This window comes from Plectropomus leopardus, chromosome 20 (assembly GCF_008729295.1).
Source record: "Plectropomus leopardus isolate mb chromosome 20, YSFRI_Pleo_2.0, whole genome shotgun sequence".
Classification (NCBI taxonomy): Eukaryota; Metazoa; Chordata; class Actinopteri; order Perciformes; family Serranidae; genus Plectropomus; species Plectropomus leopardus.
The window spans coordinates 27,726,951-27,753,997 of NC_056482.1; the positions used below are offsets into that span (position 1 = coordinate 27,726,951).

Below are 27,047 nucleotides of genomic sequence, written 5' to 3' on the forward strand. Positions count from 1 at the left end.
CTTGTTTGTATTTTTAAAATCAGTCACAATGCAAATAAATTAGATTACAAATTAAGAGTGCATCTGGTGAGTCAGACTATATAGGGGAGCTGGGAGAAATATTAATCATGTCCAATCCAATGATTCATGGACCGAAGAATGATTTCTTGGGTCCAAAAAATACAAACTAAGTCATAAAACCTGGGACCGATCCAAGATAATGTCAGTTTGACCCCAAACTGGGCAAAACAGCACATTTCAGGTCCTCTGTGTACGTCCTTAAGCAATATTTATACACTTATGCACTAAATCTTCTCAGTTTTATTACATTAAAACTGTTAAATGATAGTGAGCGATTAATATTGAGGAAGGAAAGAAGACACTGACTCTCTGAACACGACTAATAACGGTCATAAAATCACGATCAGCACGACTGCAGCAGCTGTAGGTGTGTTGTAACATCGACAGCTGGATGAGACTTCGGACTTGGCTTCACCATCAGAAATCAGATATAATCTGACAGCCTCCCTCGCACACGGATTTTAACATTTCTCTATACAAATACTCAAGGTTATATCCATTCTTGCTATTCTATTTGCTCACAATACAGAAAAAAACAAAGGCTTTTACTTTTAACGTTACGGTCCACATCGTTAGCAGCTTTCTGTTTTACTTTTAGCAGCGAATTCCTGAAAGCAAGTACATCAGTGTGCATTTATCTAATGTTCGTCCTTGACTGGCTGCTCTTTTAATCCTCAGCTGATGATTAATCACATGAAAAACAGATAAAAAAGGACTCTGTGGCTGAAATGAACTCGTCTGCACGTGCATTTTTCCGAGGACCTGAAAGGACGTCTCGAGTTTGGTAACTGTGTGGTTGTGGGGAACTTTTTTTTGGTTTTGCTCACCTTGCGAAGGTGCTGCAGGCTGGACGGTGTTCAGACTTTTTGGGGATTTTTGAGGAGAGATGAGAGCGCCTGATGGCTGGACAGGTCTGAAAGACAGATAGAGGATCATGTTAAAGGCAGTTTTGACTTATAGCTGTGTAGAAAAGTATGTTTAACTCAGCGTAACTATGGTAACATGGTTATTCTTATATCTGTACTCACTGTTGTCACTGATTACAAAGTTAAGTCATCGTTTCCAATGTCGAAAAAGTACAGTATGTAAAAAAAAGCTAAAAAAGTCACTATTTCAAACGTTGAAAATAGTCTTAGCATAGTATGGTGATGATTGTAATAGTAAAGCACATCCGTTTTTAAAAACTTCAATAATAGTTTAACTACGTCGTTAAGTAAGTCATCTGTTACATCAAATGCTGTCTTTTTTTGACTAAAACACAACCATAGTTAGGTGAACCATTTTTTCAGGGTTCAGGGTTTTTAAAATAACGTAGAAAGAAAAAAAACAAAAATAAAACATTTGGTGATAAATAAATACATAGACAGATAAATTTAAAAAATAAGAAATATAATAATGATCATTATTATTATCATTCTCATTCAAATAAAAGTAAAGAGTTAAATAAATAAATTTAAAAAAGATATATATATTTTCCAATTCTTCCAAATTTCCTCAAATTTAGTTTCCTGAACTGATTCTTTCCATTACAACAATATCATTAATAATATACACGTTCTCTGTGGATGGGGCATCTGGCTGTAAATGCTTTTCGTGCAGCTAAACTCAGTATTACAAATAAGTATATTTTGTTTTAATATTTGTAGATGTTTGTCCAACACTTTCATATTGTGGCTGTAATAAAAATTGAAAAGAAAAAACATACTAAATGTAATTTGTAGAAAAAAACAGATTTTCCAGTATTTTTGGTGTTAACTTTGTCATTCACGTGTTTCTACAGTCCGCTTTTCTCACAGCGATCGCTCACATCTCTGATCTCTGAGCTGAAAAGTTAAAGTTCGGCGCTCTGTAACCGGCGGCGGTGCGTTCATGTTTCGTGGTTATATTCAGACACCAGACGGATCTGCGTAAACACACACAGAATTCCTCGGGTGACCTCCGACCTCTGCGTTTTGAAAGCAAACATATTTAAGAGTTTTAAGTGAATAAGTCCCTGCAGACCCGAGTTGGTATTTTGTTTATTTTTCTCTCTCGGTGCCAGGGGAGTTTTCTCTGCTTCTTGAAATTCCTCAGTTAACTCCTCTTCATCACTCCTCCCTTTCTCTCCTCCTCCTCCCATTGAACTCTTTTGCTCCTCATAATTTCTGCTCTCCTGCTTTCTTTCCTGTCACCTCAACCCTTGACTCCTTTGTCTCCTTTCTTACTAACACTCCCTCCTTCCTCCGGCTTTAACAGTTTTTACCCTTTTACCTCCTTCCCTCCTTTTCCTTCCTTTCCCTCTGTTGTTTCACCTCCTCCATCCCATCTCTGTTTTCCCTCCACCTCCTGTTCTTATGTGTTTTCTCCTCCTCCCTCAAACTACATTTAGGCTCGCCATAGTTTTCCCAATGTACCAAAATGGATGTTTTCTTGTCTTTCACATAGGGCTGGCTTTAAAATAATATTGCAATATTTGAATGCTGTATCCCGATACGCAATATAAATCTCAATATTTTCAAATAATAATAATAATAATAATAATAATAATAATAATAATAATAATAATAATCAGAGCCAGAAGCAAGAAAATAAATAAACATGAGGACGTTTTTTGGGGCAGGATATGAAGCTAAGGGAAGGCTCATGTTTCAGTCAGGTAACATGGTCTGCTACAAGCATTTTATTTAAATTTAATTTAATTAATTTTTTTTTTTTACTTTGGTTTATCTCTAACTCTCTGGGATGTTTAAAATAAATTTTAAAAAATTAATTAATTAATTAAAAAAAAGGAAATATTATATGGATACATGTTGACTAAGTCAAAGATGAAGGTGAGACCTGTACGAGGTCACGGGACATCTCTGTCGGGGGGGCACATGAGGCATCACATAAGGCCACAGTTGGTTTTTAAAATAGCAAAGAGCCCAAAGCACGCCGGCTCACAGTGAACGGCCTATTATGGAAGAGAGCTAAAATATCGGCGCGGAGATGATGTGAGTTCCCATGATCACTCAGTTCATCAGCAGGAAACAAACAGCGTCGTGACATTTCGCTGAATCTAGTTCAAAGTTTGTAAACGAGACATCAGACAGAAAACATCCGTGAGAAAAAATGACGAGGTTTTCAGTGTCTAACCTGCTATTTTTGTTTCCTTTCTTCTGAAGTCTATCTCGATGGAGAGTGTCTTTTTATTTACATGCCAAAAAAATGTCCAGACATGAACCGAGAAACGTGAAAATTAAGGTGACAGGGACAGACAGGTTGTGAGGAAAAAAAAAGGTCAAGGATTGGAGATGTGACGTACCTGCCGTCGTCCAGAGAGCGACGTCCGGATTCAGAGGCAAAAACATCAAACATCCTGACGTCACCTGGAGGGAAGTCCTGAAAACACACACACACACACACACTAAATTTAGTGTTTCAGGCGCGATTTTAAACCCTGATGACATCAGTGGGCATATATACAGCCTGGAAAGAGAAAATGCAGAAATCAAGTTAAAATCAACTAAAAAAAGGGATCTCATTAAAAGCTGTTCTTTTTGATAAAAATAAATATCTGTGATGACAAAACAAAAGCTTTTTTTTTTTTTTTTTTTTTTTACTTTTGTTGTGCATTGTGATGTTTTTAAACGCAAACTCGAGATGTTCGTTTTTAGTTTGGCTTTTAATTGAAATTTATTATCTATTGGCTATTTATTTTATATATATTTTAGTCTATTTCACAGTTTTACTGCTTTCTGTAGCATTTAATTAATTTTAAGACATATATTTAGAATTTTACAGGTTGAGAATTTTACTTATTTATTTTCTTTTTTTATTGCTATTATCATTTCATTTATCTATCTATTTATTTATTTATTATTTTTCTCTTTAAAGGTTTTATCCTGCCTCTGCTGTTTCCTCAAATACGGTAGCGTTTCCTTGGGGGGGGGGTGATTTTATTGTATGAAGCACTGTGGTGTTACAGCTCATTTATATGAAAAAGTGCCATATAAAACACGTCTGATCGATTGATTTAAAACTGATGGAAACACGAGCTGGTTTCAGAATCAGAGCTGATGAAAAGGGGTTATGAGTACTCTGAAAATAAATCCCAAATGTAGCGATCACATGTGTGACCACAGACTTTTTCACACAAAGAAAACAAACAACAGACGCCTGAAGTCTTCATCTTTCCACCACAAACTTTTGTTTTTTTAAACTTAGCTTTCAATGTTTTCTCTGTGTTAAATACATAATAAACATGTTGTCAGAGACGGGAAAATGTTGATAAAGTCAGGATGTCCATTTTTACTTAATGGAGTCTCTGTGAAGGGACTTATAGTAAGTCCATTTAAAAAATATATTTTCAAATTCTGCTTGTTGCATGTGTGAGTCTTTCCATGTCAAATGTCTCCTCAACAACGTCCAGCCGTCCACCACATAAACTCTGTGTGTCATCAAACACAAAAAACTCTGCATTACAATAAAAACAACTCATTTCAAACTCTCCCACACACACACACACACACACACACACACACACACACATTATTACAATCAAGTGCAATACAAAAGAAGCAGCTATTATGATGCAGAAAATGCTCTTTTCTGGTGCGTTCATCGTCAGCTGCTTAACTGAAAATATTCAGCGCTGTAAAATCTGGACTGCAGGAGCCTGCTGTCGAATCTATTGTTTAAAAGCAGTAAGAGGACAGAGTGTCTGTTTGTCTGCTGAAGTGTAATGATGTTTATGTGACACCGCCTGCTCTAATCACCCAATGAGATAATTCATCCTTTACTGCATTCCTTTAAGGGCCCTGTAGATGTGTGTATGATGTATGCATACGTGTGTGTGTGTGTGTGTGTGTGTGTTATCTTTGCCGTCATGCACATCGGACAGCGCCCAACCACCGTCTCCGGCTCTCTGGCACCTCACAGGAAACTTGCGGGTATTTCCTGTGTGACTCAGAGCCAAATGTCCCTTAATGGCCTCAGTGTCGTTGAATAAATAGTAACGCAAAGAAGGCCGTAAATACCTAATATCTTTTTTGCAACACTCGTCGTTCTACAAATGCAGATATGTGTGCTCGTCCCATTGGTGAAAGCCTGATTTGATGGTGCAGAATTCTGCATAAAAAGTTGTTATTCCAGCACATTTTAACTTTTTTTGCCTTTTCAGATTTTTGTCACCACAGCTTTAAACGCTTGTTACTGTAAAACTGTGATTTCTTGCCTATAAACGACAACATATTAACCGATACAGGAACTATCACCAGCTACTCACATTCACAAACATATTTCATATTCTACTTATTCCATTTATGCATATTACAATTGTTAAATGTAATGTTATGTTATCACTATTGCTGTGCAAATCTTTTTTTGTTATGTTTTTACGACATCTATTGTCTGTCCGTCCTGAGGAGGGATCCCTCCTCAGTTGCTCTTCCTGAGGTTTCTACCGTTTATTTCCCCGTTTTTTTGGGGGGAGTTTTTCATTAGTTCTTTGTTTCCTTAGCTCTTAGCTCTCTGAAGCAAACTGTGATTTGTGATTATGGGCTTTATAAATAAAACAAGCTTTTGATTGTTTTTCATTATTATATGAAATCTGCAAAATGTTCTCCTTGCAACTGCAACAAAATGCAAAACTGCACACACACAAAAACACGAATGAATGAAAGTAATCCACAGTAAATTCAGTCATTCTGAGCTGCTGCTCAACAACAACTAAACAGTGCGCTCGTGGAAGCTGTGCGTTGTTACCTGGTTCAGTCTCTCCACCGTGGGGGAGGAGCGGGAGCGGTGGTGTTGAGGAGCCATCTGAATCTCCTCGGATCTCTCCAGGAGATCCTCAGCAGAGGCCGACTTCCCGGAGCCCTTGGCTGACCCGGCCCTCTGCAGAGCCCCGTTGAGCTGCTTGGACAGTCCCAGGCTGAACTGAGGCTCTGCGGACAGCTGCTGGTCTCTGCTGGAGGACCGACTCTGTCTGCCGAGCCCTGCTTCAGGGGCCAAATCCTGGTGGATCTGAGGCTCAGGAAGGGAGCCAGAGGGAGCACTAAGAGCAGAAACCAGGCAAGTTATGAACCTGTAATAATAATAATTCAACTTTACATGCAATTTAAATGTGAGTTATTACAATTGATTTGTGGTAAACATGAATATTAAAACACACTAGGTGAGTTTGAACTGCGGTTGGCCAAAGTCATTGGGGTTCATCCTGCGAGGACAATGAATTTCTGTACCAAAATTAAAGGCAGTAGTATTAACACTTCATACTCCTTGTCAAACATGAAAGATTGAATTTTTTTGTTGTTTATTAGAATCTATTCACTGAGTTTGCGTATAGGTAATTATTCACTTCTGTAATTGCCATTTTGTTTTATTTTCATCTTTTTTTGTTTTGTTTGTTTTACATGTTTGAAAAAAAATCAAATCAAATCAAATCAAATCAAATCAAATCAAACCAAATCAAATCAAATCAAATCAAACCCATCCTTTAGTTGCATTTAAAAGAACAAATGCTGAGTCATGTTACTGGGTAAGTTTGACCTGCTGGTGACCAAAGTCATTAGGGTTCATCCTCTGCGGACAATGAATTTCGGTAACAAATGTTACTGCTAGCCTCACTAAAACTCCGTGTGAGATGCAGCAGGTTTCGGTTACCTCAGAGGAGGCTGCACCGGAGCCCTCGGCGTGGTCACCCTGCCCGGGTAGAAGAGGTTGGACTGGTGGCTCCAGGCGTCGGCTCCAGGAGGGAGCGTGGAGCAGAGGCGCCTCTCTGCGGAGGAGAAGCTTCGCTCGGCACCGGAGTCCTGCAGGGAGAGCAGGCTGGAGGTGGAGGAGAGGCTGAGGGTGTCCGAGTGACAGGAGGAGGCTGGAGCCGAGGAGGAAACGAGGAGACGTGCAAAAAAAAGAGAAGAGAAAGAAGAAAGTGATTGATCTACTGGTTCCACTTTTAATCAATTAAATATTTTATTTACTTGCTGTTTTGCTTTCGTCCGCCCTTTAATCCTTTGAGCCTGGATTGACTTTTTTTTTTTTTTTTCAGTAGTATTTGGTTTGTTTTCTTGGGAAAAAAAGGCAAAAAGCAACTTGACAAGAAGTGTTCCACATATTGCAGGAAATTAAAAATCTGGGAATACAGTGTCAAAAAAAAAATATGAATAATTATCAGAATCATGTTTAAAATTAGTGACTTTTTCAGCCTTTTTTCAGGTCCTTTTCTTTTCTTTTTAAACTTTTTTATTTTCCAATTTCCAGGTACTTTTCTTGTCCTTGACTATGTTTTTGGGTAATTTTAAACTTAGTCGCTTGTTGCCTTCTTCTGTGGTTTTGAAAGAAATCTGCTACATTGCTGCGTTTTTAAAAAGGGTTGCCCCTCACTCATCCTTTTCTTGGCTCCACCCACCTGTGTAGCTGCTGTTTTCGGGCTGTATATAAGCGCTGCGGGGCCTCGCTCCGCCCTCTGTCCTCCCTTTTCTCTTTGCACGCCTCTCTTCCGCTCCACGTACTCAGCCAGAGCATCATGCTGAAGCTGCCGTAACTCGGGCCTCGACGTGGCGTTTTGCAGAGACCCGCCGCGACTCGACTGCCACGAGCTCAAACATCTTACGTCTGTCTGCCACGCTGGTCTCTGACAGATCGAGGTCAAAGGTCATGGTCAGTCACATACAGAGACGACTCTATTCTCTAATCTCTCTCTATAAAGACACCCAACGATCACAACACTGACATTCCTATCAATGTTACTGCAAATATTCAGGTTACAGGTGATGTTTGCTTTGTGCACGCATCAGAGAATCGGCTTTTTAAACCAATTCTTGTAATTAATTTGAATCATCAAGTAATCTCTTCTTAACCAGCAAAGTTTATTCCTCTTGTCTGTTGGTAAAACGCAGAGATTTTACTCTAAAAAGGCAGATTCTGCTCAACATCATCATCATCAGCTGGAGCTAGCTCAAGCCCTTTTTGGGGCTACGAAGTTCACAAACTCGTGAACAAGTTTTTTCTTGGACTTCGCTGCATTTTTCTTCTATTTTCATTGACATAATTGAATTTTTATTCCATTAACACAATGACATGAAACAAACAACACAAACACGTATGTTAGGTCTGTGCAAGATCTTTAACAAAAGAATTGTGTTTTCAGTCAATTTTGTATTCATTTGTATTTTTTTTTGTTTGTTTTTGATAACTTTTAACATGTCGAGACTAATTTAAATTTTTTGGGTAGTGGTGTGTTTGTGTGTGCATTTAAGACGTGCTGTATGACCCAAGTAATTTTGATTTCTGCTTAATTGTGACACCGGCAATGTTGAATTGATTATTTGGATATCTTATTAAATCTACATTTTCTAGAGTCTACGTACCTCCTCCCCGCCTGAAGAGGGCAGCGGTCTCTGCATCCGAAACCCCGACCTCGTTCAGGTTCTCTGGTTCTGAGTACGATCTTTTCTTCTGGTCCGCAGTCAGACGCTTGCGCCCACAGATCCGCATCATAGCAGGATGTCCAACCGGCGGGACGCTGGGGAGCGCAGGCGGGCTCGGGCCTCGAGTCTCCGGACTGACAACAAGCCGCTCCTTCGGGGGTGTGAAGAGTGACCGGCGGTGGCGGTGGTGGCGTGATGATGATGCCCTGCGGTTTGGGCATGGTTTTTGGGCCTTTTTTCTCCAGAGAGTGTTGCTTGACAGGGACGGGTGGAGGCTGGTGGCTGCTGGAGGAGGAGACGGGGAGGAGGAGCTGCAGGAGGTGGAGGGCTGATTGAGGAGCTGAGGTCTCTCCGTCTGAAGGAGGTGGAGCGCAGGACCTTCGACTGAACGTCTTTCAAAGAGTCCCTGTAAGACCTGATTAGAGAAATGTTTCCGTTGTCAGGACGGCTCACAGAGACGGGTTTACATTACAGATCTGTGCAAAACCTACGCGATATTTCGAAATGTCGATGAAACACAACTGGGAGAAGATTGAGTTTCCGACTGAGTGATGTTCTGCGACTTCTCTGGTGATAACTTTCCTAGAAACACACGTTCAAAACATTAGCAGCTTTATTTCTATTGCAGCCTTATTTTGGATAAATTTGGATAAAATTTGGATAAATAAAAGTTATTTATATTCGCAATTTAATTTGTGCAATTTGAGGGTAAAACCTGGATCGTCACCACTTTTTTGTGTGCTGCTATCAGACGCCTTTTACATGCATTTAAACCTGCTTTCATTTTTTTTCAAAAACAAGGGGAAAAAAGACAGCATTCTTTCCATGTTTTTGAAAGAAAAGACAATTTTCTCAGGTTTCAAAGGGTTAATTGAAACCCGCCTAGAGACTCAGGACCTGCTAAAAGACGGACTGCTGTTTCTGAAGAGTCCTACCTGTTGTAGGACGTGTCCTGCATGGAGCCCAGTATCTCCTGGATGTCCTGAGTTCGGGGGAAGTCTTTGCTGCCGTCGCGGTCCCTGGATTCTTCCAGCTGGAAGCTGCTGCGACTCCTCTGGAGGGCTGAACTGGGATCTGCCGAAGTCCTAAACACCGTACAGACATTTAATAGCCTTCTGACAGGAAGTTAAGTTAAAAAAAAAGTGACTAAATTTAAGTAGTAATCCTGAAAGGACTTCAGACACCAAATCAAACGTTGCAATACATGTAACTAATATGCAATCTGTGTTTTTGCTGCAGGGGACCAATTTGGAACAAAATAAACGTGAATACAATTAAATTATCACCGAATGGGCTAGTACTGTGATAAATACAGTTGCTTTTATATTGTAAGGAGAAATTAGTCATACAGGTCTTGGTAAAAAAGGGTGTTTCGCAGCCTGTAGCAGCAAGAAGAAAAAAATCATTTAATTCACTTCAGTGACGAGTAGATCTTCAAGTGTTTAAAAAATGTGTGTGTTCCTTTGAGGCGCTCTATTTTTAAGGATACTATTTTACTCATAACGCTATGTATTTTTTAAAATTACCCTCAACCTTAATACCTGTATTTCATGTGTTCACTGCTGCCTCCTCTGTAGCTCATCGTCCTGTGGGCTTTGGCCCCGCTTCTCTCCAGCATGTTTCTGAGGTCGTCTGCTCCGCAGGGCGAGCTGCGGCCTTTCTCCGTCATCTGATTCGAAATCAAAAAACATAAAGCAGTGATGCAGCATCACAGTCAACAATGATCGAGGATTTAAATTTAAGAGGTAAGTTTGGGATGACGCAGGTCTTGTCTGGCGAGTCAGATTTATTTTGTGTTGAGTGGTTTTTTTTTGGATACAAATGTTCTTAACTGGGCAAACAAACAGTTAATTGAGCAAAGTAAACAGTTACCTTCAGATGCGTGGCTTTGTCCTGTGTGTTGGTGGCGCTTTGACTGCGCTGCTTTGCGCTGCGACGTTCGAAACGACTGACCGTCTCCAGGACGGAGAGGCTGCGGACTGGTCCCTGGCTGCCTTCACCATAGCTACTGTTGCCATGGCTACTGGTGGAGGCGACGCTGCCGGGGCTGGCGCATCGCTGGACCTCGGCGAGGGCGATCTCCAGACGGGTCAGCGGGTGTTCCCTGTCTTTGTCCCGCTCTCTGGGGTCCCAGTGCTGGTACTGCAGGGCTGCTGAGTCACTGTGGTGACGGGGGGAAGACTGGGAGGCGGAGGGGGGAGGAGCCTGAGGCTGTGGGTGAACAGGTACGTGGGTAGGGGGCACTTGTCCTTGAGGGGGCCTGGATTGTCCTTGGGGAATCCTGGAGGATACCACAGGTTCTGAATGAACGCTGGTCTGGTCCATTGACCTGAAGAGAGGAGGGAGGAGGACCAGAAGTAAGTAAAAGATGGATTCATATCTCAAAAGATCGATCAGTCAGTCTCAGAAGGTGAAGTCCCAATCCTCCAAGTGTCCCCCATGGGACTTTATTTTGAGGAAAACTAGATATACCAGCACGTTTGTTTGCCTCTGGGTGCCTGTAAAGTTGCACTCACAGTTTACATCCATGTCTGTGAAAACATGTACGCTTCACACACAAGCTCACAACAGCGAGAAAACAACCAATATCTACACAGTTCATCCTTGAGTCTTTTTGAACGTTTGTGGAAAAATTTGAAGAAAAATTTCCTCAAGGATTTCTTGAAACATTGTGTTCACAAGACTAAGACAGACACAGGGATCTTGACCTTTGACCTATGACCACCAAAATCTAATCAACTCATCTTTGAATCAAAGTGGATGTTTGTGTCAAATTTCAAGAAATTCCCACAAGGCGTTCTTGACGTAAATTCATATGTGCGGACAACCCAAAAACATAATGCCTTCAATGGCTACCACTGCTGCAGATGCATAAAAAAAAAAAGCAAAATAAGTACAGTGGTCAAATACTGTACCTGCTCCTGTCTCCCCTGGAGTGGACAGGTGTGCACGGGTCCCTCCACTCTTGTGAGGACGAGGGTCTGGGTCCAGCAGTTGACTGGATTTGGGGAGCGTGGAAGTCCTGGTTCTGTTCCTGTGACACTTGGCTGTGGAGTCTCTCACCGACATGAATGTGAGACCCGTGGAAGCTCTGACTGTGAGGCCCCTGGTGGTTCGGGGGCCTCTGGGTCCCTGTATGGTCCTCGGATACCTCTCCGGCAGTTTTCATGTTGGGTCTGTAGAGTTCAAAATTAGGCTCTTCCTGTCGAGGCCTGGTGAGAGCAGATGACTAAGTTAGCATTTAGGTCCAATTATTAAATAAATTCAAATAATAAATAAATAAAAAGATAATAATATAATAAAAATAAATATAAATCATTTTTTACAGCTCCACAGCACGAAGTGAGAATAACACGAGAATCAGCTGTGACATAATTTTTTTCAACTGCATGGCCCCTTCTGCGAGTTTTCTACGATAGAGAAGCACTTATCAACATCGGGAAAAGTTGTGTGGAGGAGAATTAAGTGGATGAGATGCTATTGAGGACATGGTTAACCCCTAACATCCCGGATCAAGCTGATGCACTGGATGGGCGGACCTTGTTCAGAGCCGACAGGACACAAGATTCCCATGCAAACTCAAAAAATGCACCTCGGGAATCGTATGATGCCACCAGCATCCCGAGCAACCGGATGGACTTTTCAGAGCAGCTGGTCATTTTAATCAACTCATCCCTCAACACCAATCAACCGCAGGATCGCGGACAAATTGTAATTTCATTTTTTGAACAAAGTTTCAAAAAAGACTAATAAATCTACCTCGTAAAACTGCTGCATCAGTTCGAACTTCAGTTGGACTGAAGCCACACAGGTTCATGTGGTGTTGGGCCTGATATTTTGGGCCCGATAAAAGCTGTAGTTACAAAGTTTGCATCTGAGACGCCTTGCATGTGGTTGTGCATTCAGCCACACGTTTTGCGAAAAAAAAAAAGACTTGTGAACATCATCGCCCACCAACTACAGACAATCAAAACGCAGCTGATGACATCAGCTTAAAATCACCTGTCAGCCTCGTGTGCTGGCGTCCTGAGCTGTGTGGAGGCAGACGTTGAAGAAGAGGAGTAGGGGTATGATGATGATGAAGAAGAAGAAGTGTTGTTTTGGTATCCGTTCTCTGTCGCTGACATCCTTCCATCCTCCGCCTCTCTTCCTCTCTCCCTCCGACGCCGTGCTGCTGCTGTCGGCTGCTCTCCTTGGCGAGGGCGGGGTAGACTCCAGAGGACGCCGGCCCGGGGCTGGCGCTGGGCATCTGAGCGTAGTGGGGCTCCAGCTGGGGGACGGGGTACATGCTGGTGGGCATTATGAGCCGTCCAGACTGAGGGATGGCGCCTGCAGGGCTGGAGGAGGGTTCAGGAGGTGACGGGGGCTGGGGGAAACCTCCGCCCTGCCGGGGCTTCGTGGTGGGGCTGCTCTCTGGACTCTTCTCGATCACTGTGTGGAGCTGACCCTCAGCGCTGTACGAGCCTTTAGCTGCAGACATAACGGAGAGGGTCCACACAACTTACAAAGCATAAATATTCTGTATAGAGGATGTTGATGATGTTACTTGCAGCATATTAAGGTGTTTGTTATCTACACATTTAATGCATGCTGTAATTCTATTTATATATTTTGAGTACATCTTAAAACTGAATCAACATCACTTTTCTTGTGCTGCATTCAGACGCCTTCACAGGTATTTAAACCCTCAAATCCAACCATTTTATACGTTTTTTTAAATAGAAAAAAAGCGATGAGCAACTTGTCAGTAAGTGTGTCCACAAATTGCAAGAAATTAGCAGATTTCGAAAATAATGTTTAAAAAAATCTATCTATCTAAAAATATTTATTATAATAAATTAATAAAAAAAAAAATAAATAAAATAAAAAAATAAAAAATAATTAAAAAATAATTTTATATTTTAAAACATTATTTTTAAGCACATTTTCAGGTAATTTCCTGTTTTTTTTGTCTTTATTTTAAATCCTTTTTTTGGGGGGGGGGGGGGGGGTTATTAGAATGAGTAACATCATGGAGGCAGATTTCAAACATACCTGCACCTGAGGCCACAGAGCCACTGGAGTGATGCCAGGAACCTTTCTGCAGAGACCTGAGAGAGAAACACACAAGATTACAAAACATCTGATTTGTTTAAGTGAAATTTCAATTTAACACAACGGTACATATTGTACCTCCTCATTATCTCGCCATTATCATTACATCAGGGTTTTTGTTTTTGGTTGAGAATAACTGTTGACTCTGTTTTGACAGACCCGACTCACCGTAGTGACCGGGCGTGCTCCAGACTGGACCAGGAGTTCGGTCTCTCTCGTGGTTTCTGATGGCGGCGCGTAGCTGTCGCTGCGCCTCGGTGGTGCCGGCGCCCCCTTCAGGCTCTCGTAAGAGCTGCGGCTGGCTGCGGGGCCCCATATTGGCCCCACACTGTGTCTGTTTGACGCTGGCGCTCCACCACTGCTGCTGCCGCAACTGCTGCTGCTGCCGCTGCTGCTGCCACGGTAACAGACCCCGCCCACTGAATCAATAATACAAAGACAAACAATGATGTCATCATACCACATTTATGTACACAAAGGTCACACCTGTTGCTTTTTTGGTTGTTTGTAACAGCAAAAGAGGAAAGAGTTGAGTTTTTATTTATGTGTAGCTCCAACAGTGAGAGTAATGTCTTATTTAAGGGGTGACATCTTACCAAAAAAGTGCTTTTTTATATCTTTTCTTTAAAAAAAAATAAAATAAACCAAGAAAAGATGGAAAGAGGGTTGTTAACCTAAACAGTTTTGTTTATGGATAAAGAATTTCCCAATTAAAATTAGAGAAATTAACAACATAATTCAAATATTTGTTACTTGTATCATCATAAGAACAGATTATATCTTTGAGGTAAAAAATATTGAATGATTACAGTTGTTAACAGATTTTTAGAATATTACAAAAACGTATTTGGCAAACACCCTGATGTGATATGATGTGAATTATTTTGGTTTGTTTGTGTCTGTTTCTGTGTCCACTCTTTTTTTCATTTTAAGATTTTTATTGATTTATGTATTATTATTGTTATTAATATAGACGAATGAAGACTCCCCTAAAAACCCCTTTATGGGAAAAAAAAGAACTAAAACTAAGGAAATTTGTTTGAGAAAAAACATCTCTGAAATGGGAGGATATGATGCTGTTCTGTGTCATATAGAGTTACGAAGGTTTTGTACTTCATATAGAGTAAAACAAGCTGTCTAAATACAAAATCTTTGGCTGCGGGAATTTTTCACTAATTTTTGACATTTTTAAGATCAAACATTGTGCAGATAAATTATCATGATCATTATTATTATTAGAAATATTATTTGTATATTATTTTGTACCTGTTTTTGTCAAATAAAATAATTCCTGAAGTAAAGACTTCACCTTGCTGATCTCGGCTTGGCCTCATCCCTCCTCCGCCTCTGGCATCGCTGTTGCGTAGCAGCGCGGCGGAGGTGGAGCTCAGCTCGTGTGCTCTTGGGACAGGCCCTGCTGGGCGTCGTAAACCGTCCGGACGTAACACATGTCGGCCTGCGTCATCTCTCCACTTCCTCCTTCTCTCTGAGGGACGGTCTCCAGCGAGTAGGAGCGCTCTGGGCTGAAGGAGGGCGTGGAGGCGAGGTACTCCGGGATACTGGAGCTGGTGGAGAAGGAGGAGTAGGCCGAGTCTCGTTTGCTGTGGAGGTGGTCGATGCTGTTCGAGGACCTGGAATATAAACAGAGATCGTATTTCACATCAAGACATTTAGATACAGAGTTCCCCCACACATTCATGGACAAAATTTCAAAACTTTTCCATGATTTTTCATGATGAGGACCCATGATGATGATTTTTTTTTCTTAATTAATTTTATTAATTTTGATATATTTATTATTATTGTTATTTAAAATTATGTAACACAATTACTATGTTAAAGCTGTTTTTTCATTTGGGCATTTTTTTTGTTTTTGTGTTTTTCCATTATTTGTTTTTATTAGCTAATTTTCAGGTAATTTTCCATCCTAACTTGTTGCTATTTTGGGGGGTATTTTTGTAAATTGCTCATTCCCTTCTCATTTTTGGAAGAAATCAATCCAATTTGCTCATTTTTTAAAGGGTAAATAATTCAGTGACTTTTCTAAATCTTTCAGTGATTTCTACTTATTTCATAACTTTGGCCTGGAAAATGTGATTCCATGACTTTTCCAGGTTTTTCCATGACTGTGGGAATTCTGCATATATATCCAGCTATAAATGACACGTGGTCAAATGGCGAGTTAAGCTGAACTCAAAGTATTTTGAAACCTGAATCCTATTTTCCAACTTTTTTGTGACTTTGTGACTAACGGGAACAACAGACAGACAACTTTTAGTTGTGTGTGTGTGTGTGTGTGTGTGTGTGTGTGTGTGTGTGTGTGTGTGTGTGTGTGTGTGTGTGTGTGTGTGTGTGTGTGTGAGAACCTGGCGAGGACAGCTGGTGGCAGGAGGAGTAGGCAGGGTGGGGTCCGCTGTGGGTGTGGTGGCCCAGTGAGTGGTGGTGGTGCTGAGCTCCAGAGTGAAGCTGGGAGGACTGGGGAGGGTCCAGGCTCTCCATGCTGCCCCTGGAGCTGTACTGGTCCGGACTCTTCCTCAGGTAGCTGCCGCCAGAGTCAAAACCCCCGGACAGGTCAGTGGTCGAGGCACTGAGAGACAGAGAATTGAAAAATAAATAAAAAAAATAAATAAATCAGGAGATCCAGCGACAATTTTCCCACCAAGTCTTTGGTGCCATTTCCAGCCGCAGCTGTCCGACCACAAACAGGTGTTTTACAGCGAGAGATCAGCAGCATTTCCAACCACAATTATGTCACCAAAAGTCGTGTTTTTAGCAAGACACTGATGGCATTTTTAGTAAGACATCTGTGGCACTGACTGTTTTTTTTTTTTTTTAGTGAGACATTGCAGCATTTCCAGCTGTGATCGTGCAGCCAAACCAGAGACGTATATAATATTTAGAGGTAATGGTTGCAATTCCAGACAGATTTTGCCACCAAAAAACTGGGTGTTTTTAGCAAGACAATGGAGCATTTCCAGACGTAAATGTTCCACCAAAAGCAGGTGTTTTTAAGCAAGACATTATCAGCATTTCTATCCAGTGAGAAATAATCGGTACATGATTGTGCCAACAAAAACGAGACATCAGTAACATTTACAGCTGCAATTGTTAATCCAAAAATAGGTTTTTTTAACAAGACATGGCGGCATTTCAAGCTGTAATTGTGCCAACAAACGTGTGTTTCTTAGCAAGACACCGGTGGCATCTCCAGTCGTGGTTGTGCCACCCAGAGCAGGCGTCATTTCCAGCACAACTGCGCAACCTATCTGGGTGTTTCTGCGCGATATCCGCTGTTTTGTCCGCTACTTGAAATGACTCGGGTGTTTTTTTAAAAAGATGACTCCACCATGTTAAAATCCCACAGCGGTGACGTAACCAGGTGCATGTCTGAAAAGGGTTTTATTTCTTCTAACTGTTGGTTGTAAAGTTGGTGATTTGCTGCTGAAGCTGCAGTTACATCACTGCAGATAACTGCCTGGAATGTAAATGTGTGTGTGTGTGTGTGTGTGTGTGTGTGTGTGTGTGTGTGTGTGTGTCTACGTCACAATTTGACCCACCAAATCCCTCAACCGAACACAATGCAATTACTGCTCCGGAAAAGGGGGGACACTCTCCGTCTGTCTCTGTCTGCATTTCTCTCTTTCTGTGTCACTAACTTTTGTTTTTCGTGTCCGTCCCTTTTTGACTTTGTCTTTCTTAACTTCATTTCTGTGAAATCAGAGCTGCACGAATGTTACGATAAACTTTTTCACACAAACTTTACCAACAGGACACGACAGCAGAGAGAGTGTGTGTGTGTGTGTGTGTGTGTTGAGGTTGCCATGAGAGACCTGAAGGTGAGGGGGAAGGGTATCAGGAATGCCCCTTTTCTGCAGGCATCGACGTCAATGCCCCGTCCACCCAAAACAAAAACACACACACACACACACACACACACACACACACACACACACACACACACACACACACACACAAAGTCACATCAGAGGCCTTTATTCGCCCTTCAGAGAAACCGTGATGTAACTTCCTCTGATGACACAAACCTGCTGACCAACAGCTCCACATAATGCACAGAAAACACCACAACAATTATCTATGGACCAGTTTGTACAACTGGGAGGACTAAATGTATCACTGCAGATACTGGGAACACTCCCTAATGTCAGATGCATAAAATATTATGACCATGTCTGCAGACATTATCAGGCGGGAGCTTTGACTGCTCTGAGACAACAGATCTGCATCCCAAAACAAGACAAAAACTCATCCGACAAAACCTTCATGCACATCGTGTTTCACCTAAAAAACAACCGAAATGTTTTCTAATCTTAACTTTAAAACCAAGTAAATGCCCTTTTAAGGAGCTTTCCAAAAACGTCCTTACTATCTAAAATGTCATCAATTTAAAAGTTCCTAACTGTCCAAAAGGATGTGCATTTTCCAAGATGCCCCAACTTTCCAAATCGCCTTAATTTTCTAAAAAAATGTCCTCAGCCTCCCTCATATGCTAATTTTCTGTCTTCACTTTGAAAAAATGTCCTCTTTTAAAAAAAAGTCTTCACTTTCCAAAACCTCTATTTGCTAAAAATGTCTTCACTTTCCAAAAATGTCCCTTATTCTCTAAAAATGTCCTCATTTTCCCATTAAAAGATACACGTCCCTAGCTTTCCAAAATGTCCTACTTTCAAATAATATCCCCCTCTTTCTTAAAATGTCTTCATTTTCTAAAAATGTTCCTCACTTTCCAAATATGTCCCATCTTTCTAATAAATATCTTCTCTTTCCGAAAATGTCCATTCTCGTTTTATAAACACAGTGATCGTCATGGAAACTGTAACCACAAGATAAAAAAAGGCTGCAGAGTTAAATTCATGTGATTTCGGAGAGCTGAGATCCGGAGTGAAGACTGGTGTCTGGTATTCAGAGATAAGATATCGAACATTAAATGCCTCTCTGAAAACACGAACTTTGACCTCCGGAGTTACTGAGTGATGTTGGCACACACTGAACCCAAAATCCCAGACTCAGATCGTGTCTTCAGACAGTCGTGGAGGACCGCAGAGACCAGTTGGCAGTTTCCTGAGTAATAAAACAAAAATCCTTGTGTTTCTTATCTTGTGTTATTGTCTTCTTATCTGCAGATACAGGTGTGCACGGAGTCTACCCGGAACAAGTCAGGTAACAAACGATGAGGGTGATTAACCCTTTGAAACCTGAGCACATTGGTTTGAGTTTTTTTTTTTTTTTTTTTAAATAAAATAAAAAAACAACACAAGGCCCAAAAAAAAGCAGGAAATTAGTAAAAAAAAGTTAAAAGAAAACTACTAGAAAATAATAAATAAATAACAAATAAATAAATAATGTAAAAATATATACAAAATTATGACGTATTTCTTAAATTGTTAATTTCTTTTCTTTGGTCACTTTCATTGCTCATTGCCTTCTTCCCATGTTTTTTAAAATTTTTATTGGGTTTTTTTTGTTGTTGTTGTTTTTTTTTTAAAGAAATAAAGCCAATTTGCTCAGGATTTTAAAGGTTAACAGACCCGCTGTGAATCATTACTTTGGGTGCCCAGTGCTGCCATAATACCTCTTACTATACCCTCTCCAATAAAAATAATTACAGAAAAACGCAGAAATGACAAAGAAAAGGAGGAAAATGTTTGGTTGCACACTGAATCTTGTATATTCGTGCTGGTTGCTGACCAGCAAACAATCAACTGATGGAAAGAAAAAAAAAATAAGGGGCCGAACAAGACCAGCGTCTGTGAAAATAATGAATATACTCGAGCAAATCTTGGACGCTGACCTGGCGTGGTAGCTGTGGTGCCAGCCGCTGCTCATCGTGTCCATCCCTCGCTGACCCGACAGCTGCTGACCTTCACCGAGCTTCGTCGAATGCCATGAGTGAGGACGAGACGCCGGCTCACTGCGTCTGAAAGAAGACACAGTTAGTGTGCAAACAGGATTTTGACGCATTGGAGGAACTTATTCAAGATATTTTTATTCAATCATTTTTTATTCCGAATTTTCACTGAACTTAAAAAAAAAGTTAATATGATGTTGGAAGTTTTGATCAAACTTTTGCAAAAGCCAAATCTTGAGCAAAGAGGTTTGATTTCCTTCAACAATAAAATGCATATTCATCAGACTGAGCACTTGTTTTATCCCCTTTTTTTGTTTTTGTTGGTCTGTTTTCTTAATGTTCTGCTCTGCCTTCACCCATATTATTATGTATTTTTATCTCTGTTGTCTGTTTAGATGTCCCTGCACTTGCCTTCACTTATTATCACCATATTTAACAATAAATGAAAACTCAAATAAAAGAAAAAATGGGAAAAAAGCACTGAGTAACTTTAGAAAAAATGCAAAAAAAAGTAGATTTTGAATTTTAAAAGCTAGGGAAAATATATAATATATAATTACAATGATCATAACTATATATTTAAAATTATGTTACAATTATTAGAATGCAATTGAGCACTTTAATGTTGTTTTATTTTTATTTTCATAATAATAATAAAATTATATTTATTTTAAAATTTCTTTTTCTTCCTGCTCATTTTAAGATAATTTTCTTGTAACCTTTTACTAATTTCTTGCTAATTTTTGGATCATTTCTTGTTAAGTTGCTCAACCCTTTATGTTTTCTTATGTTTCTGAACGGGATAAAGCTAATTTGCTCAGGTTTTAAGGGGTTAATGATGTCCTCCTCAGCTGAGCTCAGTAGACGTTGCTGAGTTTTTCAAATGTATTGATTTTTTGGCGCTTTGAGTTCGACAAGCCAATCTTTACGGCTGATATCTCAAACACACTCGACAGCAAAACTATTCGTTACAGGAAAGATAAAAAATATGTTTTGGGGTTGAACTGTAAAAAAGAAAACAGAAAAGTAAATACAAACAAAAGTGAGAAAATGCAGCAAAAATAGAAGTGAGAGCGGCAGAGTGGTGAGACGTGACCGACTTTTTCGTGTGTTTTGTTCATCCTTTGTTAAAACTCACAGACATTTTCTTCGCCGTGATATTATATCAGTGATAAAACGTGCGTTTGTTTTCAGTGATAATCGTCATGACATCACTACTTTCAAACTTGTGTTATCTAACCACTTGTGATAAAAAACGCCATTGAGCGGCGCGGCGGTTACAGTTTCCCTCTGGCTCGTCATATTTGACATGTTCTGCATTTATCTGCACAGATAAACAGGAAGAGATGGTATCTGAGTAAGTGGGAGACAGAGACATGAAAGCCTGCGTGTCTGTGAAGCTCAGGACGCCACTGGAATACCTCAACACGTTATCGCGGCTGACACACGTGAACAGATATTCACCCTCTTATTAGCTCTCAGGGGACAGACCTGAGGACGGCTGCAGGGATTTGAGTTTCAAAGTGTTATTCTTGATCACATTAATGCAAATTAAAACATGATTTGGTTTTGGTCAAGTCGCTCATGTCATGTCAAATCAAAGTTGTGCATTTTACAAATTCAATTCGCAGCTCTAATTACTGAATTAGTGAGTATCAATGAAAATGTTCTCAAAACTGATGATCAGATACAAGCTGACTTTTCTATTTCAAAATCTGAGTCATGATGAAAATTTTTGGGTCTAAAGTGAGTTTAAACTATCACTTTCAGTTTGATCAACAGTGATGGTTTTTGATGGAGTTACAGGAAGCACCTCAAACTGTTTACTGTGTTTATTGTTTATCTGTGAAACTTTATGAGAGCTACATTCACGTTTGTGTATTTCTGGAGAAAATCTGAATTGTCCCAAATACCATTTTTTTGGGATCTAGATCTTCTTTCAGTCTCTGTTTTTCTCAAAAGTTTGGCTTGTTTTATGCACGTTTGTAATCCCAATGGTTTGGTTAAACGAAGACTCATCTATGTGCTTTTTATGGCATACTAAAAGCTTGGGACATTTTCTAATATGGATACATAAATGCTAAAAATACTAGGCTCCGAATCGCAGAAAATGCTTAAAAAATGCTGTGAAATGGAAACACAGAAACAATATATTAATAGCGCCAACAAATTTAAGATTTGAGATTCATAAGATTCAGTCTTTCTGTTGCACAGGTTAGACGCAGCATCTGAGGACCCGCTTTGAGCAATCGGTTCGACGTCTGCCGGGTTAGCAAGAGCTAACACATAATTAAACATTAGGTAATGTTAGCCATGTCATGCTAACACTTAGCACAGTCGCTGTGTTTTTTTTCGGCGGTCTCTCGCCAACTGTCCCTGGCGCTGAGGGGAGAAACAGCGACAGACAGCAGCCAAAAAGCAAAAAAAAAAAGGCGTTTTCTGCAACCTCAGCTGGACGTCTTCCAAACCACAGACAACTGTTTGAGACCAACAAGCAACAAAACCAATTATTTTAATGCGACTCGTCGTTTTTCCTCAGCGGACAGTACGACTGAGACATCGCTGAGACATCGCTGAGACATCGCTGTGTGTCCAGCAGGTATTTTAAGCTAAAACAAGCACTTTCTTATCCATAATCAAGTGTTTTTTTTGTGTTATCGTGGTTAGCAGAATTGTGACACGCCAACATTTATTCTGCGATTGTGTGAAGAAAGAAAGCAGCTCGACAGTTAAATAACATCTTCACATTTTTAAAAAAAGAGCATCAGTATGTGGTGATTAGGGGTGCACATTGTAAGCACTTTACTTAATCGATGATTGGTAAAATTAACTGCTGATTTAAAAAAAAAAAAAAAACATAAAAACTTTGATTATTTCAAACAATAACAAATGCATTTCTGTCTCAAAGCTCACAGCAACATATTGCATGTACTGACAGCACTGCACAGTCGACTGATCGATTAAAGTCTTAACAACCGATTAATCGATTGTTGAGTAACTGTTATCATCTGTAGTGGTGATTAACGTTGATATCGTGGCGTGCTGCTACAAATTAATTCATGTTTGGGAAACTGATATTTATCTAGAATTTCTTAATTGTCGTTTCTAAAAAAAACAACACAGTCGAATACCTGGCTCCTGCCCCACTGATCTCTCGACGTGTCCAGACCAAAATCGGACCTCTAAATGTCTTCCAAGTTTCTGCCAAACGAACTAAACACGTGACCTGTTTTACCTGGAGGTGAATCTGAGGACTTTGGAGATGAGGCCGGTCGCCAGGCCGTTGACGCTGGCCTCCGACGGCGCTCGACACAGCGCCCCGTCCGACCGACCCAGCTCCGATTTCTTCTGCTTCTTCCGCAGCCTTCGGCGGTAAAACGCCTCCAGCAGCTCCATGTCCTCGATCCAAAGTCCACTTCAGTCTAGTTTCTACTACTCGAGTGTGTTCAGGTCAGCTGTACTCTGCCTCTCTAAATGCTTCTTCTTCTCTTAGAAAGTCCGGGAAAGTTGCATCTCCACGCCCTTCAGTCTAGTTTCCTTCTAGAAAGCTCCAAGAAAACCTGATTTCATCTGAACTTAGCTGATCCCTCACATGCCCTCCTGAGTACGAAAGTCCTTGTGAAATTCTTCTGTTCTTCACTTCACCTTTTGGACCTTCAGCCGTCTCCGTTTGCCATGGCTTTTCTTAACTTTTCGCACTTTTTCACCCTAAAAACCTCCTTTTTCTCACCTGCGTCTGCCCGATTCTTCTCAAACTCTACACAACGCTTTCTTTCTCGCTCAAAAGCGTCTCTATCGCTGCTGTCGCTCCTTAAAAAAAAACTGCTAAAAAAGACAAATGCAACCTAAATTTTCTACTCCTCTTTTCCATCGAAAAGTATCGCCACCTCCGATCCCGTCTCTACCTTCCTCTGATGTGTCTCTTCGCTCTGGTTCTGCTCCGGTTCGAGTCGCATTGGTCCCCTGAGCTCGTTAACCAAACAATTAAGTGTCATTATGATAAAAGCATGAAGTAAACATCCTCGGTGCAGCTCGGTCTGGATGGTAGCTGCTGATGTTTTTGAGAGAGAGTCTAAAGAGAGAGGAGGGAGGACAGAAAAGGGGGAGGAAGGGTATGAGATAGTGAGAAAAATGAGTAGCAAGAAAGGGAGGGAGGATGGAGGGAGATAAGAGTCGTTAAGGAGAAGATACAGAGGAATGAAGAGTGATAGAGAGATGGAGGAAAGAGGGGAAACGATGAGAGAAATTAGGAAGAGAGAAAGAGACGGAGCTTCACAATATTGTCTCAAAAACGTTAAAGTAAAACAGAATAAGTTGAGGAGGGGGTGAGAGGTAAAGAGGAAGCAATAACAAGTGTGAAAGGTGGGCGCGAGGGGAGGAGAGGAAGAAGAGGGAGGACACATAAACAAGCAGAGCAGTGAAGAGCTCGCTGCAGCAGAAATGGATTTTGAGGCCGCGGGGACGAAGACGTCTCATGATGCAGCGTGTGCTTCTGCTGTGAACAATCAGCTCACTATTATCGACTGCTGGAGTATCACTCAGTACGTTTACGTGCTCAGTTTAGTGGAGCTACGGTTTTAGCTCCATTAGGCCATTTAACTGGACCACTGTCCTCGTCCCAGTATGCAAGCGCCGGAGGACAATCCAGTTATTGACGTCCGACTCCACCAAGGCAGCTGGAGATACGCCCCCTATAAGATCTATATGATTTATACAGTCTACGATATCGACCGCATCACAATCACAACTGTTTTTATGACTTAAAGTTGATTCAATTTAAAAATGTTCAGCAAAACAAACCAAATCACGATTGCCAGAGAACAGCAGAAGAAAAGAAAAGAAAAATAAAAGAAAAATCATTAAGGATTAAATAACATAAAAAGACAAAACAAATAGACAAGAGCACGAGTGGACGATAAACGATGAGAAATCAGGATTTAAGTGTCCACACATACTATATATATATAGTAGTATACACCGATATATGAGTGTTTATACGTTAAAGCATCTACAATCAGAACTGTTTATTAACAATTACACAGTGTGTGTGTGTGTGTGTGTGTGTGTGTGTGTGTGTGTGTGTGTGTGTGTGTGGGTAGGGTGTGTCTCTGAACAGAGACCTTATCTGTTGTCGTGGGAAACTGTTCCTCCAGCCCAGAATAATAATCTCTTTGATCCACTCGGAAACCAAAATTGGAAAAAAAGAGAGATCGGCAGACGAGGATACTGCGGACTCCTTTAACTGTGAATTTGTTAAAACACACAGTTTTTGAAACTGTAAACAGCTTTTATGTGTCTGTTTAACAGCATTAACATATTAAAATTATTAGTTTTAAAAGTACACGTCAAAAAATGTGTAAACCGGATTGGCTATCATGTCAGGTAAAGTGGCTGTGGGAATTAAAAACCCTGATCTGCATTAATATTCACAAGCTGTGTTTCAGTTTTTTCCCAAAAATATGGGGGAAAAGGAAATGACCAAACTGACAAAAAAAAAAAAAAAAAAAACTCAAATTGCAATAAATTAGTAAAAGGTAACAAGAACAATTACCTGAAACTTTGTCCTAAAAAAAGAGGGGAGGATTTAATAAATGATTTTTAAAAAATAGAGAGAAATGTCCAGAAAACTATATTTATAATAATTTTATATTTAAAATTATGTTGTTTTAGGACAATTTTTGTGTTTATTTTATTTATTATTATTATTTATTATTATTATTTGCCTATGTAATAACATGGAAAGAAGGCAGTGAGCCATTTAACAAGACATAGCTCAAAAATTAGGAAGAAATTATAAAAAAAAAGGTACAAGAAAATTACCTGAGTAAAGCAAAAAAAAAAAAAAGTGCTTAAAAAGAATAATTATTTTTAAAATGTATACTTCTTTTTATACCCTTCATGTGTCCACATATTTATGGTGTTTTCTTGTCACTTTTGTCCAATTTCTTGAAATTTGTGGGACATTTCCTACCAAGTTGGTCATTGCTTTATTTTCCTGAATAAATCACACAACTTTGCACAGGTTTCAAAGGGTTAATATACGCATTAACACCACACAACACTGACAACACTTTGTGTGTGTGTGTGTGTGTGTGTGTGTGTGTGTGTGTGTGTGTGTGAGTGAGGTGGGAGTTTGTATTGCATGTGTGTGTTTTGTGCAATTACATGATGTCGTTTTAGAAAAATGTGGTGATTCAACTAAAGAAACATCTGAGGAGGAAAGAGGGAAGAAGAGGAGAAGAGAGAGGAGAGAGGAGGAGAAAAGGAGAGAAGAGAGGAAATTAAAAAAGGATAAAAGAGCAGAAAATGAAAGCAAAGGAAAGAAGAGAGTGAGTGTTTATAAATCCGTCCGTCTGTCCTCTCCGTATTAACACCCAGCCTCATGGGGCTCTGATGGCCCACTTCCTGTTTTCTGGACCAATAAGAGACCAGCGTTGCCCTCCGCTCTCCTCTCCCCGCGGTGGTATCTGATAACCACCCTGAGCCCAGGGGATTGTGGGAGAATAGAGTCATTCTGCGTGTTTATCTGGCGCTCTGAGACCAGCGGCAGAGGACTTTTTAATGAGCCCGTCGTTACAACATGTTGCTGCTCAGCAGCACTTCAGCAGGAGACGCAAACCCGCAACAAGTCCAATTCAACTGCTGCGCTGCCCTTTCAAAATAAAAGCACCGGAGCTGAGAGCTTCCCAAGAACATTGTTTTCAAATGTCATAGTTTACAAAAATGTTCAAGGAACCCCAGACTTTGAGGGTTAAGGGATCATATCGAAGGTTATTCAGTATCCTTACATTCGCTGCTCGAAAAAACATATTAATTAAAAATAATCGTAAAATCCTAGGATGACATAAACTGATCTTTGACTTCACACCAATGGAGTATTTTACACACAGATTCAGGTGTAAAGGTGGGTACTAGGGATAATGATGTGTACAATCTAATGTTATTTAGTTTATTTAATTCATTTAGTTTGTGTGGCCAGTGTGTGTTTCCTGAACTGTTTCATTGTTTGATCTGTCTATTTGTGTGCTGAAAGTAGTAAAAAAAAATGGGCAAATTTAAAAAAAAAAAAAAAGAAAATTCAAGTAATGATGAGTTTTGAAACTAATGTTATGTTAAAAAAAAAGCAAAAAAAAAAACTATATATAAATATATATAATAATAATAATTTATACAATGCGGCACAAAGTGTGAGGTAGAAAGTGCAGACACTAAACAACTGTCCATAAATGCAAATCAAATAGATTAAATATTAAAATAAGAACTCATAAAGTGATCATTAAGATGAGGAATAAACCAATAAAAGATACAAAGACATGTGAGTGCGAACTAAAAAAAAAAAAAAAAAGTAAAATGTGTAATGACACTAAAAATAGAATAAAATGAATAAATAGTCCAAGGATAACAGAGAGGGACTGGGAAAAAAATAAAAAAGGACACAAGAAAAATCAACAAGAGTCAATGTCTGTAGTCACATTAGCACCCTCCTGAGGCGATGATGTTCATTACACACACACACACACACACACACACACACACACACACACACACACACACACAGAACTTAACCTCCATATTAGGATGAAAGCGGCTGCAGCAGAGCGTCAGTATTTATAGACTGTTTGTCTGTGTGAGTAACG

The 27,047-nt window shown here is 40.1% G+C and overlaps 1 pseudogene; it reads right to left on the reverse strand.

Moving 5' to 3' along the window:
* The window catches only part of LOC121959639, a 61,350-nt pseudogene that overhangs the window by 8,281 nt on the left and 26,022 nt on the right, over positions 1-27,047 (reverse strand).